This window comes from Oncorhynchus kisutch, linkage group LG17 (assembly GCF_002021735.2).
Source record: "Oncorhynchus kisutch isolate 150728-3 linkage group LG17, Okis_V2, whole genome shotgun sequence".
Classification (NCBI taxonomy): domain Eukaryota; kingdom Metazoa; phylum Chordata; class Actinopteri; order Salmoniformes; family Salmonidae; genus Oncorhynchus; species Oncorhynchus kisutch.
The window spans coordinates 75,473,016-75,489,283 of record NC_034190.2 but is presented as its reverse complement, the minus strand read 5'-3'; the positions used below and the strand labels follow the sequence as shown (position 1 = coordinate 75,489,283).

General features: G+C 44.4%; 1 long non-coding RNA gene across 1 annotated transcript; it reads right to left on the bottom strand.

Annotated features, from left to right (window-relative positions):
- Window positions 1–3,284: 3,284 nt before the first annotated feature.
- On the bottom strand, window positions 3,285–8,197 carry LOC116354439 (uncharacterized). Its single transcript, XR_004203720.1, has 3 exons — window positions 8,087–8,197; window positions 7,505–7,618; window positions 3,285–3,495 (listed from the first exon to the last, which is right to left on the bottom strand). It is a non-coding gene; the product is annotated as an uncharacterized LOC116354439 (long non-coding RNA).
- Window positions 8,198–16,268: the final 8,071 nt, after the last annotated feature.

The window sequence follows — 16,268 nt, the reverse complement described above, 5'->3', positions numbered from 1 at the left end:
TGTTCTGCTCTAATTACGTTGGTAACTAGTATAAACTAGCAATAAGGCACCTTTGGTTTGTGGTATATGGCCGATATACCACGGCTAAGGGCTGTATCCAGGCACTCCGCTTTGCGTCGTACATAAGAACAGCCTTTATCTGTGGTATATTGGACATATACCACACCCCCTCTGGCCTTGTTTAATTGTATATCATGTCACAAGTCTATACGCTGTACCATTGGCAAAACCGAGCAACATCACTTGTGGTTAGTTGGTAAATAGTTGCTCCTTGTACTATTGAATATGATACTGGGTGAAATAGGCCTTCTGTTATTTTATTTGAGGTCCTAATTTGCAGTCTTATTTCCATTGTACGATGAGTGGTTTGGTCACATGTACGCTATGTGTGTGTGTGTGCGTGTGTCTAAGTTATAAATTAGTTTGGTGTGTTTGTGTGTGTTGGCATGAGTGGAGTGGAATTGAGGTCTGCTAGAGAGATATTGTTGCTTTCATAAACACCTGACCAGAGTGAGTGTTGTGTACCACCAGGCACTAATTGAAGTGGGCTACTTCCTTCCTGCATGCCTGCCAAATAGTAAAACACTCCTTGAGCTTTTTAAAAAGGAAGAAAACCTGAAGGGTGCTACTGTGTAGAGGGTTCTTTGAAATATGCCATGGTTAACATGAATAACTTCCATCCATGGGCATCCAGCATCAAGTAAGCAAATACCTAGTTTGTTTGGATTGCCCTGTGTTGAACTCCACATAGGGTTTTGCCACAGGGTTTTATCAGGTCAAGGTAATAGGATTATGTTGTACAGGGATGGGGAAACTTCAGTCCTCTGGGGCCAGAGTGGTGTCACACTTTTCCCCCATCCCTAGCTAACACAGCTGATGAAACCAATGGCATTTTAAACTGAAGATCATGATTAGTTGATTTATTGGAGTGAGGCGTGTTAGCTGGGGACAAAGTGTGGCATCGATCAGGCCCCCAAGGAATGGAGTTGCTGATACCTGGTGTAGCACTATGCAACCTCTAGTCCAGGGCTCGAGGATGTGGGGGAAACACTGTTCTAGACTATGCTGGTACCACTAGAAAGGCCCTGTGACAGCTCAACATCCAGTATGCTAATGCAGAACGCACACAGTTCTAGGCCTACTCACAAGATATCAGCTATGTCATTGTTTGAAGACTTCTGAGGCAAATCAAGTACAGTATGTGTCACGCCCTGATCTGTTTCACCTGTCTTTGTGATTGTCTCCACCCACCTCCAGGTGTCACCTGTTTTCCCCATTAGTCCCTGGGTATTTGTTTCTGTGTTCCCTGTTTGTCTGTTGCAAGTTCGTCTTGTCAAGTCAACCAGCGTGTTTTTCTGTGCGCCTTCTTTTTCTTATCGCTCTTTTGCTAGTCCTCCAGGTTTTTGACACTTGCCTGCCTTGACTCTGAACCCGCCTGTCTGACCATACTGCCTGCCCTGACCTTGAGCCTGCCCGCCACGTTGTACCTACCGGACTCTGACCTTATGATATTTTGCCTGTGCACGACCATTCTCTTGCCTGCCCCTTGGATTATAATAAATATCTGAGACTCAAACCATCTGCATCTGGGTCTCGTCCTGTGTCCTTAATGTACAAACTTGCCATGACAGACCCAGCAAACTTGGACCAGCTCCGCCACGCTGTCTCCCTGCAGGGAGCCACCATTAGGAGGCATGAGGAGCTACTGCTGGACCTTTTGGAAGGGCTTCGTTCCCTGACGGAATGCCACGACCAAAGGCTATTATGGAACAAATCAGTGAGTTAGCTCATAGGCAGCCCTCCACCTTAGACCTCCCAACCACCCAGTAATCTGTCTACTATCCTGGGCTACAGCAGTTTGGGAGCAACAATCCACTATTTGTCATGATCTGGAAGACCTCATGGCAGAGGTGAGGAAGGTATTCGGTTCTCCGGTATCCGGGAGCGAGGCAGCCCGAAAACTACTGGAATTACTCCAAGACTCCCGTAGCGTGGCAGACTATCGCACGTTGGCCGCCGAGAGTGCCTGGAATCCGGATTCCCTATTCGATACCTTCCTTCACGAATGATTAGAGGTGATAAAAGACGAGCTGCTCTGGAGTTACCGGTGAACCTCGATGCTCTCACCATTAGGATTGATGGACGTCTACGGGAACGCAGGAGTGAGACAAGGTCTGGCCTAGGTCACACCATCCGCTGTGCCTCGCTCACCTCTGAAGGAATCCGGAAGTCCCCAAACGCTGTTTTTCCGAGACCACCCGAGCTCCCTCGAGAATCATCGACAGGTGAGTCGGATACACCGGAACCTATGCAACTGGGAGGAGCTAGATTACCAGTAAGTTACAGAAGATAATGTTGAAAGAGTTGCAGCTGTCTTTTCTTATGTACAGTATGTGATCGAGCCCAGATAGTGTGTAGTCTCACCAGAGTTGACAGCTTCTCTCTCCCTCTTCTCCAGGGTCTCCCTGGCCTTCTCTCGACTGGAGATCCTCTCCCAGGTGAGACCCGGCATAAGACTCATGTCCTCTCGGAAGAAGCTGCGGTTGCCGTAGTATATGGGCCCATTGTACATCAGGATCTTTAAACCAGGCACCTCGCAGCAATAAGGAGGGAGAGAGAGAGAGAGACGCAGTAGTTAGGTTAACAGGTCACTAGGGAGAGGGGAAAGATTATAATGACACTGGGCGAGACCCAGATGCAGACACAGGAGGCAGATGGTTCGAGTCTGATACTTATTAAACAATAAGGAGCAGGCAAGAGGCAGGTTGAGGACAGGCAAAAGTTCATAAACCAGGTCAGAGTCCAAACGGTACAGGGCGGCAGGCAGGCTCGAGGTCAGGGCAGGCTGAATGGTCAGGCAGGCGGGCTTAGTGTCAGGGCAGGCAAGAGGTCAGAACCGGGAGGACTAGAAATAAGAGACTAGGAAAACAGGAGCTTGGTAAAAAATACGCTGGTAAGCTTGACAGGACAAACTGGCAACAGACAGACCACAGGAATAAATACACTGGGAATATTGAGGAAGATGGGTGACACCTGGAGGGGGGGGGTGGAGACAATCACAAGGACAGGTGAAACAGATCAGGGTGTGACAGAGATACAGTAGTCAGGTTAACAGGACACTAAGGAGAGAGCGAGTCAGGTTAAAACAGGGCACCCATCCCAAACCTCACTTTTTTTTAAAGGGGAGGGTAGATGGAACAAGTCACTGCATAAAAAAGCACAAGACTTTAATAACTTAGCAGACGCTCTTATCCAGATGGGCTTACAATAAGCTCATTCAACTGAAGTTAGTTAGCAGGTGTGTGTTCAAAGGGACAAGGTGACAAATCAACATTGATCACTGTCTGGCACTATGGTACTGCATCAAGAATTCCTGGAATTACTGCATTGTGATTAATATTACAGACAGAAAGGTCTCTTCAATGTGTACAGAAGTCCACTCACCTTGTGGTTCTCTAAAGGTCTGTAGATCTGTGTTGCTCACCCTGTCCAGCCCTGAGGAAAACAATATTATTGTGCGAATGTTTACATATATTGTAAGTCTACCAACTTTATGTTTACAATATTGTGAGTTTACTTGGTTATAACCAGTCATATACTTATAATATACCTATCTCTGGTTATAACAATTCTACCTCTCCCTTTGGTGAGTGTAATAAGCAAGGCAGTCGACCCGCAGCAACAACTGATGTGGTTAAATGTGGAAGACACATTTCGGTTGAATGCATTCAGTTGTGCAACTGACTAGGCATCCCCTTTAAAACTTCTGTGGGCTGCAATCCCGTTAACGGGATGGTATGACAACAGCCAGTGAAAGTGCAGGGCGCCAAATTCAAAACAGTAGAAATCTCTAAATTAAAATTCCTCAAACATACATGTATCTTATACCGTTTTTAAGGTAATCTTGTTGTTAATCCTAACACAGTGTCTGATTTCAAATAGGCTTTACAGCGAACACACCACAAACGATTATGTTAGGTCACCACCAAGCCAAAGAAAAACTCAGCCATTTTTCCAGCCAAAGAGAGGAGTCACAATAAGCACAAATAATCACAGGTAATCACAATTAATCACTAACCTCTTCATAGGATTTCATGTTACACAATACATGTATGTTTTGTTTGATAAAGTTCATATTTATATCAAAAATTCTGAGTTTACATCGGCACGTTACGTTCACTAGTTCCAAAAACATCCAGTGATTTTGCAGAGAGCCACATCAATTCAACAGAAATACTATGATGTAGAAATGTAGATGATAATACAAGTTATACACATGGCATTATATAGATATACCTCTCCTTAATGCAACCGCTGTGTCAGATTCTTTTAAATGGCGCTCAGAGAAATAATCAAATTAGCCGCCATGGAGTCAACAGAAACCAGAAATCACATTATAAATATTCCCTTACCTTTGATGATCTTCATCAGAATGCACTCCCAGGAATCACAGTTCCACAATAAATGCTTGATTTGTTCGATAATGTCCGTTATTTATGTTCAAGTAGCTACTTTTGTTAGCGCATTAGGTACACATATCCAAACGCTCGTGCATTACTTCGGACAAAAACTTCCAAAAGTTATACAGGTCAAAGAAACATTTCAAACTAAGTATAGAATCAATCAGGATGTTATCATAAATCTTCAATAAAGTTCCAACCGGAGAATTCCTTTGTGTCTAGAGGAGCAATGGAACGCAGGGCGATATCATGTGGAATGTGCGTGACCAGGAAATGGCTCTCTGCCGGTAAGATGACTCATTCAGCTCTTATTCAGTCCCACAACACAGTAGAAGCCTCATTCAAGTTTCTGAAGACTGTTGACATCTAATGGAAGCCCTAGGAAGTGCAACTTCATTCATATCCCACTGTGAATTTAATAGGGCCTGGGTTGAAAATCGACCAACCTCACACTTCCTATTTGGATTTATTCTCGGGTTCTTGCATGCCATATGAGTTCTGTTATACTCACAGACAAACAGTTTTAGAAACTTGAGTGTTTTCTATCCAATGGTAATAATATTCATATATTAGTAACTGAGACTGAGGAGCAGGCCGTTTACTCTGGGCACCTTTCATCCAATCTACTCAATACTGCCCCTGCAGCCATAAGAGGGTTAAACCTACTAAGTTCATATCATATCCTACAGGACCAACAGGCATATGAGAGCTACTAATTCATCCCTATGAGAGGTAGTAACACTGCTCTGCTCTAGAAGCCTCCATCCTTGCACACAGCAGCATCTAGGGCGTTGCGTCACGTTATTGAAAAGCATAATCAATTGGATTATAGTGTTGCTGATTATAATGTTTGCTAATGAATGTACAAATCAAATTAATAGATGTAATAAAAATAGCTAGATGTACAGTGCATTCAGAAAGTATTCAGACCATGACTTTAAAGCCTTATTCTAAAATTGAAATTGTTTTTTCCCCCTCATCATTCTACACACAATACCCCATAATGACAAAGCAAAAATAGGTTTATAGAAATTAAGCAAATTTATTTTAAAAAGCAACAACTGAAAACACATTTACATAAGTATTCAGACCCTTTACTCAGTACTTTGTTGAAGCACCTTTAGCAGCGATTACAGCTTTGAGTCTTCTTGGGTATGACGCTACAAGCTTGGCACACCTGTATTTGGAGAGTTTCTCCAATTCTTCTCTGCAGATCCTCTCAACCTCTGTCAGGTTGGATGTAGAGTGTCGCTGCACAGCTATTTTCAAGTCTCTCCAGTGATGTTCGATCGAGTTCAAGTCCGGGCTCTGGCTGGGCCTCAAGGACATTCAGAGACTTGTCCCGAAGCCACTCCTGCGTTGTCTTGGCTGTGTGCTTAGGGTCGTTGTCCTTTTGGAAGGTGAACCTTCGCCCTACTCAGGTCCTGAGCGCTCTGGAGCAGGTTTTTAAATCAGGGATCTCTGTACTTTGCTCTGTTCATATTTCCCTCGATCCTGAGTAGTCTCCCAGTCCCTGCCGCTGGAAAAACATCCCCACAGCATGCTGCCACCACCATGCTTCACCATAGGGATGGTGCCAGGTTTCCTCCTGACGTGGCACTTGGCATTCAGGCCAAAGAGTTCAATCTTGCTTTCATCAGACCAGAGAATCTTGTTTCTTCCAGATGGACAACCATCTCTGCAGCACTCCACCAAATCAGGCCTTTATGGTAGAGTGGCCAGACGGAAGCCACTCCTCAGTAAAAGGCACATGAAAGCCTGCTTGGAGTTTGCCAAAAGGCACTTAATGACTCAGACCATAAGAAACAAGATTCTCTGGTCTGATGAAACCAAGATGGAACTCTTTGGTCTGAATGCCAAGAGTCACATCTGGAGTAAACCTGGCACCATCCCTAAGGTGAACCATGAGGTGGCAGCATCATACAGTGGGGATCATCTCCTAGAGATGAACGTAATTTGGTGCAAAAGTACAAATCAATCCCAAAACTTTGTGAATAAATAAAACTAAAACTAAAAAAACTAAGATGAGTAACTTTGGCTTTAGCTCAGGTGGCTAACACAGTCTTATGGGCGGAGGAGACCCAGATTCAAAGCCAGTCTCACAAAGCCGCCCTGTGTGTTTTATCCATACATTTTTCAGGCTCCAGTCCTGGATTAACCATATCAGTGTATATTACCAGTGGAGACATGTCTTCCTGTGCCAAACAGCATATAGAGGACAACAGGAAAGAAGGTGTAGAGGACGTAGATAGGCACCATTGACATCAGTTAGGCAAAGGTGCTACAACAGGTTGCCATCACATAGGCTTATACCTGCAGCTACATTTGTAATTGTTGACATTTTCAGATAAAATGGCTTTGATATTGTTGCAAATAATTCTGCCAATTTTACTACTGGTTTACTACTACTGCTTTCAATGCTGCTATTTTCTTGACCCCATTATCTGAGAAGCCTGGGGGTGATACATCCATCAAGATGAATTGTTTGCTGTCAAGCTCAGCTGAGAATACATTGTTCATTATGTGTGTGAATGGCATATTCACAGAGGGTAAAATATATATTCAAGCTCAACAATTATCTGTAGTGGACAAAAAGTCCATATTTAAAGGTCATCAAAAAGAGAGGACCAAGGCACTCTTCCTATAATTAATTAAAATGTCTTTATTTGTTATGGCATGTTCAATGGGAACAAAGTTTTAAAACGCATGGCCTTCGTCGGGGTGTACAAAGAAATGATTGTACAATGTCCTCTTTTGAACAGCTTTTTCCAATCAGCCCTGATAAATGGGAGGCTATTCTCAACAAGTGTTCTTTTGACCTAATGCTACTTTTAAATAGAGCACAAGTAGTCCAAACAGAAATTTAAGAATTAAAAAGGAAAATCACAGAACAGTGATAATTCTAACAAAGTACAATGTGATGAGATCTTGAAAGAGAAAGTAGTCACATTCACTCTGACATTAAAGCCAGACAAGCTAAGAACATTTAGAAGAGATGAAGTAGACTATAGAGATGGCAAGGTCTTTGCCTTAAGAAAACCAACCTGCAAGAGTTCAGAATCACATCCGCAGAGGAGGAAGCCTAGATCTGTCTTTCAACTTTACAAGCAGTGACAATGAGGGTCACCCTAAAGTGTCAGAGGCCGACTACTCCCAACCTTTAAGAAAGAGAAGGATGCAGTTGAATCATTGTACAAAAATGGCGGGATTGTGGTTAAAAACAAAGCAGACAGGTGGCGCTACAGTAGTGTAAACCCGTAACATAACTCATGCAAATTATAGTGACAAAGTAAAAGTGAGAACGAAATAACCAGGACAACTGAAATCTACCGTCAAACTCAGGGTTTATTAATAAACACACAGTAATGGGGGGGGGAAACAGGAAAAGGGGCTGAGCTGGACCCAAGGAAAGAAACAATAAGTATTCAAAAACACCCCTAAACTAGACTAGCCTACTTTAACAACAGCTAACTAACCAAAAATACAGTGGGTGGTCTGCCCAGTTCTAACTAGTGTATTATGAAAGTCTACCTACGGGTAGTGTATGCCCATGGGCGACTTGTCTTGGTTTCCCCTTTTCCCACCAGCAATCAAATACAAACACCAGAACCAAAAACAATACTCACAGGTGATGACAAAGTGCTATGGAGGTGCTCAAACAAAAGAGAGGTTCATACACAAAGAGAGAGTGAAACACAGAGACCTATAGACATGGCATTTACAGAGAGATTGCGCTCTAGAGCAAACAACTGACAGGGTTTTTAAACCAAGGGAAAGGAACTGTGATTGGGTAGGAAACAGGAGGAGGTGTGTCTTCTGATTGATGATTGATTGGTGACTGATTGGGGAGTGATGATTTTCACCTGTGAGGGGAGAAGGAGAGAAAAGAAACACACACACAGGATACTTGTATCCGTAACAGCTACTTACTCTATTCAATACGGAGAGGGAGGTCTGTAAAATCCCACCATATTATTGGCTACTCTATTCAATACTGAGAGGGAGGCCTGTAAAATCCCACCATATTGTATAGGCCACTGTCACGCCCTGACCTTAGAGATCCTTGTTATTCTCTATGTTTGGTTAGGTCAGGGTGTGATTTGGGTGGGCATTCTATGTTCTCTATTTCTTTGTGTTTGGCCGAGTGTGGTTCCCAATCAGAGGCAGCTGTCTTTCATTGTCTCTGAAAGGGGATCAGACTTAGGCATCCCTTTTTCCCTCCTTCGGTGTGGGATCTTGTCTTTGTTTGAGTGCATGTAGTTTGCATGACAAAGCTTTTCGTCTGTTTTCACCCTTGAGTTGTGAGTGATTATGTTTTCTGGCTTTGTGTAGTCACCAGACAGGACTGTTTCGTGTCATTCGCTTTGTTATTGTTGTTCTCAATTTTGAACACTGTGTTAACAAACCTCCAGACTAGCTTCAATGCCATAAAACACTTCTTCCGTGGCCTCCAACTGCTCTTAAATGCTAGTAAAACTAAATGCATGCTCTTCAACCGATCGCTGCCCACACCCTTCAGCCCGTCTAGCAACTGTACTCTGGACGGTTCTGACTTAGAATATGTGGACAACTACAAATACCTTGGTGTCTGGCTAGACTGTAAACTCTCCTTCCAGACTCACATTAAGCATCTCCAATCCAAAATTAAAACTAAAATTGGCTTACTATTTCACAACAAAGCCTCCTTCACTCATGCTGCCAAACATACACTCGTAAAACTGACTATCTTACCGATACTTCGGCGATGTCATTTACAAAATAGCCTCCAACACTCTACTCGGCAAATTGGATGTAGTCTATCACAGTGTCATCTGTTTTGTCACTAAAGCCCCATATACTACCCACCACTGCGACCTGTATGCTCTCATTGGCCGGTCCTCGCTACATATCTGCCTCCAAACCCACTGGCTCCAGGTCATCTATAAGTCTTTGCCTTAAAGGTAAAGCCCCGCCTTATCTCAGCTCACTGGTCACCTTAGCAACTCCCACCCATAGCATGCGCTCCAGCAGGTATATTTCACTGGTCATCCCCAAAGCCAACACCTCCTTTGGCCGCCTTTCCTACCAGTTCTCTGCTGCCAATGACTGGAACGAATTGCAAAAGTCAATGAAGCTGGAGACTAGATATCCCTCTAGTGGTGTGGGGGCTATGCTTTGGCAAAGTGGGTGGGCTTATGTCCTGCCTGTTTGGCCCTGTCTAGGGGTATTATCAGATGGGGCCACAGAGCCCTAGGACCGTGCCTCAGGATTACCTGGCCTGATGACTCCTTGCTGTCCCCAGTCCACTTGGCCGTGCTGCTGCTCCAGTTTCAACTGTTCTGCCTGCGGCTATGGAACCCTGACCTGTTCACAGGACGTGCTACCAGTCTCAGACCTGCTGTTTTCAACTCTCTAGAGACAGCAGGAGCTGTAGAGATACTCTTAATGATCGGCTATGAAAAGCCAACTGACATTTACTCCTGAGGTGCTGACTTGTTGCACCCTCGACAACTACTGTGATTATTATTGTTTGATCATGCTGGTCATTTATGAACATTTGAACATCTTGGCCATGTTCTGTTATAATCTCCACCCAGCACAGCCAGAAGAGGACGGGCCATCCTTCATAGTCTGGTTCCTCTCTAGGTTTCTTCCTAGGTTTTGGCCTTTCTAGGGAGTTTTTCCTAGCCACCGTGCTTCTACACCTGCATTGCTTGCTGTTTGGGGTTTTAGGCCGGGTTTCTGTACAGCACTTTGAGATATCAGCTGATGTAAGAAGGACAATATAAATGGATTTGATTTAATTTGACTTATATCTCCCTCACTAACTATAAGCATCAGCTGTCAGAGCAGCTTACCGATCACTGCACCTGTACACAGCCCATCTGTAAATAGCCCACCCAACTACCTCATCCCCATATTGTTATTGTTTTTGCTCTTTTGCACCCCAGTATCTCTACTTGCAGATCATCTTCTGCACATCTATCACTCCAGTGTTAATGTTAAAATGTTATTATTTTGCCACTATGGCCTATTTATTGCCTTACTTCCCTAATCTTACAACATTTACACACACTTTATATAGATTTTTCTATTGTGTTATTAACTGTACGTTTGTTTATCCCATGTGTGACTATGTGTGTTTTTTTTTGTCGCACTGCTTTGCTTTATATTGGCCAGGTCGCAGTTGTAAATGAGAACTTGTTCTCAACTGGCCTATCTATGGCTGCAATCCCGTTAACGGGTGTGATATGACAAAAACCAGTGAAAGTACAGGACGCCATATAAAAAAACTGAAATCTCATAATTAAAATTCCTCAAACATACATGTATCTTATATCGTTTTCAAGGTAGTCTTGTTGTTAATCCCACCACAGTGTCCGATTTCGAATAGGATTTACGGCGAAAGCACTACAAACGATTATGTTAGGTCACCAACAACTCACTAAAATACACAGCCAATTATACCAGCCATAGAGAGAGAGAAAAAAGCACAAATAGAGATAAAAATGCATCACTAACCTTTGATAATCTTCATCAGATGACACTCATAGGACTTCATGTTACACAATACATGCATGTTTTGTTTGATAAAGTTCATATTTATATCAGAAAATCTGAGTTTACATTGGCGCGTTACATTCACTAGTTCCAAAAACATCCAGTGATTTTGCATAGCCACATCGATTCAACAGAAATACTCATCATAAATGTAGATGATAATACAAGTTATACACATGGAATTATAGATATACCTCTCCTTAATGCAACCACAGATTTCAAAAAAGCTTTACGGAAAAAGAAACCCATGCAATAATCTGACACGGCGCTCAGAAGTAAAAATCACCACAGCCTCAACATAAACAAGAAATTACATGATAAATATTCCTCCCCTTACCTTTGATCTACACCAGAAAGCAGTCCAGGAATCCCAGGTCCACAATAAATGTTTGTTTTGTTCGATAATATCTGTTATTTATGTCCAAATACCTTCTCTTGTTAGCGCGTTTGGTATGCATATTCAAACGCTCATTCTGGTCAGCGTTACATCGGACAAAAACTTCAAAAAGTTATATTACAAGTCGAGGAAACATTTCAAACTAAGTACAGAATCAATCATTAGGATGTTTTTAACATATAGCTTCAATAAAGTTCCAGCCGGAGTATTCCTTCTGGTCTTCATGGGCAATGGAACGCAAGTGGGTACCATGAGGTACCATGATCAAAAAATGGCTGCTTGATGGACACCTGATACATTCTGCTCTCATTCACTCCCACAACAACATAGACGTCTCATTACAATTTCTATTATTGGTTGACATCTAGTGGAATCCCTAGGCAGTGCAACATCATTAATATCTCATGGGGATTTCATTGGTGACTCTGGTGAATACATACAAAGCTCAGATTTCTCACTTCCTGTTTTGATTTCAACTCAGGATTTTGCCTGCCATATGAGTTTTAAAAACTTTAGAGTGTTTTCTATCCAATACTAATAATAATATGCATATATTTATAATATGCATATATTAACAACTGGGACTGAGGAGCAGGCCGTTTACTCTGGGCACCTTTCATCCAAGCTACTCAATACTGCCCCTGCAGCCATAAGAAGTTAATGGGGAGAACCGGTTGAAAGTTTCTGTCGGTTGAATGAGCGACACCGGTTGATCATTCCTACAGCATTTCCTTCCAGAAGCCATGAGAAAGTTGTCCGGCTGCGGGGACCGTGTGAGGGGATTTATACTACTATCTGTACTTACTGGTGGCACAGACGCTGTTTCATCCTTTCCTACACTTAAATTACCCTTGCCTAACGATTGCGTCTGAAGCTGGGCTGGCTGTATATTATGAGTACAGGGACTGCAGTTAGAAGGTTACTACTTAGCTTCAGCTGGTGGAGGTCCTGGCGATCCTCTTCCAGATAAAGCTCCATGTCCGTTCCTTATTAAATGTTTGACACCCCGTAACAGCTTCGTCTCTCCAGTGTCATTCCATGTGACAGAATGCAGAAGCCTTCACACGAAGCATCGGAGAGTACTGACGTTCCGGTTGGTATGGTGGCATCGGCTCTGGGTCGCTACCGATGGAACCAGGAGTGCCTAGCCAGCTCATCGGGCTTCCACGCCCTAGCTGGCTTGAGAGGTTTCCTTGCCCTGGTTGGCTCGGATGGTGCCCATCCCACGTCGGGCCTCAGCCGGATCATCAGTTCTTGTTCACCCAGCTGGTCCAGGAGTTTGTTTTGTTGGTGACGTCGGGGTGGATTCCGCTGCCGAGGGAACCAGGGGTGCTATAAGCCAGCCCGTTGGGCTTTCACACCCTGACTGACTCGCGAGGTTTCCTTGCCTCGGTTGGCTCGGCAACTTCCGATCCCACATCACACTCCATCGGATCTTGGGGCTCCCTCTCTGCAGCGGGATTGACAGGCGTCTTCCCTCAGCCGGATCGTTGGGCTTTCACGCCCCAACTGGCTTGCCCAGCGCCCATGTCTCGGCTGGTTCGCCCAGGTGGGACGCCGGGTGGCACCCCTATGGGGGGGTACTTTCACGTCTTCTCCCACTCCCCCCCATCATGAACTACTATTGTCCATTACGCACACCTGCCTTCCCTCGTCACGCACATCAGTGATATTGGACTCACCTGGACTCACTTTTTTACCTCCCCTAGGTGCCTCCTTCCTGTAGTATAGGAGCTGGTCATGCAGGTGCCTCCTTCCTGTAGTATAGGAGCTGGTCGTGCAGGTGTCTCCTTCCTGTAGTATAGGAGCTGGTCGTGCAGGTGCCTCCTTCCTGTAGTATAGCAGCTGGTCGTGCAGGTGCCTCCTTCTATAGAATAGCAGCTGGCCGTGCAGGTGCCTCCTTCTATAGAATAGCAGCTGGCCGTGCAGGTGCCTCCTTCCTGTAGTATAGGAGCTGGCCGTGCAGGTGTCTCCTTCCTGTAATATAGGAGCTGGCCGTGCAGGTGCCTCCTTCCTGTAGTATAGCAGCTGGTCGTGCAGATGCCTCATTCCTGTAGTATAGGAGCTGGCCGTGCAGGTGTCTCCTTCCTGTAGTATAGGAGCTGGTCGTGCAGGTGCCTCCTTCCTGTAGTATAGCAGCTGGTCGTGCAGGTGCCTCCTTCCTGTAGTATAGCAGCTGGTCGTGCAGGTGCCTCCTTCCTGTAGTATAGGAGCTGGTCGTGCAGGTGTCTCCTTCCTGTAGTATAGGAGCTGGTCGTGCAGGTGCCTCCTTCCTGTAGTATAGCAGCTGGTCGTGCAGGTGCCTCCTTCTATAGAATAGCAGCTGGCTGTGCAGGTGCCTCCTTCCTATTGAATAGCAGCTGGTCATGCAGGTGTCTCCTCTGCTTCTGAGTTGGGGTTGTTAACACTGCCCCTTTTTCACAGGGCTTTCTGAGACTCTAGGACCATTTGAGCACCTGGATGTGTTCCTACATGAGAATCAACTGAGCTGTAGCAGTTGGAATGAGGAAAGAGAGCTCTATGTGCTCTAGCCACTTGGAAAGTTAGAAATGGCTGTACTGGGTTAATAACTATATGGATTGTTTCCGTAAGAACGGCCCATGTTCTGAATTCTGTCGCTGTACATTTCAAAAGTGCTAAACAAACAGTTATATTGACTACGTCCGTCCTAACTCGCTCATTAATGTCTTAATGCCTCCTATCCACTTGTCGTCCCCTTATGCCATTGTTTGTACACCTCAATTGTCATTAGAAACCACATTTGTTTAAGCAAGTCAGCCATATCAGCTGTGTATTTTTAAAAGGCAGTAAGTGAGGCTGAATGAACTTTTTAATGCCAGACAAGGCTCTGTTTTGTGCCAGGTGTAGCAGTGGTAAGATGTTGGGACTGCTGTTGGGACAGCTTTATGTAGGCCCTAACAGTTTGTGGGCACCGTTTGTCATCGTTATAGTGCAATTTATGTATGGTTTAGTGTTGTGTTGTGTAGTGGCTTTGCTGGCATGCATCCCACTTTTTGCCCCACCAAGATTCACATACTTAATTGCCACTGAGTAGTCATCCATTCAAACATGGAACTAACAGATAGATCATGGATCAATACGCCATAAGAATAGAAAGGGACCTTCATGAAACAACCAGAGAACCCTTTTAACTCAAACTGATTCATCCCCTACATTTTCCTCCTTCTTTTTTCAATATCAAGCAATGGCAAAAAGTTTAATTATTTGGCTTCTTTGATCTACACACACAAGTGAGGGTTCATTTACATGTATTTCTCTCTCTCTCTCTCTCTCTCTTCCTCCTTTCTGTAAGACTGCCAACATCAAGATTTACCTTGGTGTGCAAATGTGCTGGAATAAGTTAAAAGGAAAGCGCGCCGCCTCTCTCAAAGGCAGCACAAGTGCAGATGTTATGAAGTTAATTAAAAATGTAGCTATTCGTTTCTCCCTGTCCCAATGTAGGTTGCATCAAATGGATGAAAACAGAAGGAAAATAACTTATGGGAGAAGTCCATAATAACAGTCTTTTTATATATACAGTAGATCATTTCAAGATGGGGAAAAATACATCTGTAGTTTAAAGCTGGCACGAAATATATCATATATATCATTATCATACATTTTTCTCCTTTTTATCAATATTACAATCCTTTTTTTTCTTAGCCAGGTGAGTCCCATTTGAGGTAGGAATCTATTTGACAAGGAAACAGATGTGCTGTTAAGTCTCAGCCACATTCTGTCAGAGATCCATAAGAGCATAAGAGTATGAAACTGATTGTGACAGTCCAGTTTGGGTTCAGATGGTCTGTAGGGGGCGGCAGATAGCCTAGTGGTTAACTGACAAGGTCAAAATCTGTCGTTCTGCCCCTGAACAAGGTAGTTAACCCACTGTTCCTAGGCCATCATTGTAAATAAGAATTTGTTCTTAACTGACTTGCCTAGTTAAATAAAGGTAAAATAAAAATAAAAATAATAGTTAAATAAATACAAAATTATTATGGCACACCTTTAACCTGTGACTCATTTCGAGGACAACAAAGATAAACACATTTAACTAAGATCCCCTCTCCTCTTCCTCCTCCCACCAAGTAACCCAGCTTTATTTAATGCAGTAATATGTTTACTGAAATTGCATCAGTATGTTGATTGATGACACAAGCCTTGTGTTTCTCTTTACTGACTCTTCGATCACCTCCCAAATAATGGTGCCATCCACAGAAAGGGTGTCCAGTCTCCTCCTCCACAACCCCTCCTATCAAGATGGTGCCCACCCCTTCTCCTATGCTCCTCCTCCACAACCCCTCCTATCAAGATGGTGCCCACCCCTTCTCCTATGCTCCTCCTCCTCAACCCCTCCTATCAAGATGGTGCCCACCCCTTCTCTTATGCTCCTCCTCCACAACCCCTCCTATCAAGATGGTGCCCACCCCTTCTCCTATGCTCCTCCTCCACAACCCCTCCTATCAAGATGGTGCCCACCCCTTCTACTATGCTCCTCCTCCACAACCACTCCTATCAAGATGGTGCCCACCCCTCTCCTATGCTCCTCCTCCACAACCCCTCCTATCAAGATGGTGCCCACCCCTTCTCCTATGCTCCTCCTCCTCAACCCCTCCTATCAAGATGGTGCCCACCCCCTTCTCCTATACTCCTCCTCCACAACCCCTCCTATCAAGATGGTGCCCACCCCTTCTCCTATGCTCCTCCTCCACAACCCCTCCTATCAAGATGGTGCCCACCCCTTCTCCTATGCTCCTCCTCCACAACCCCTCCTATCAAGATGGTGCCCACCCCTTCTCCTATGCTCCTCCTCCACAACCCCTCCTATCAAGATGGTGCCCACCCCCTTCTCCTATGCTCCTCCTCCACAA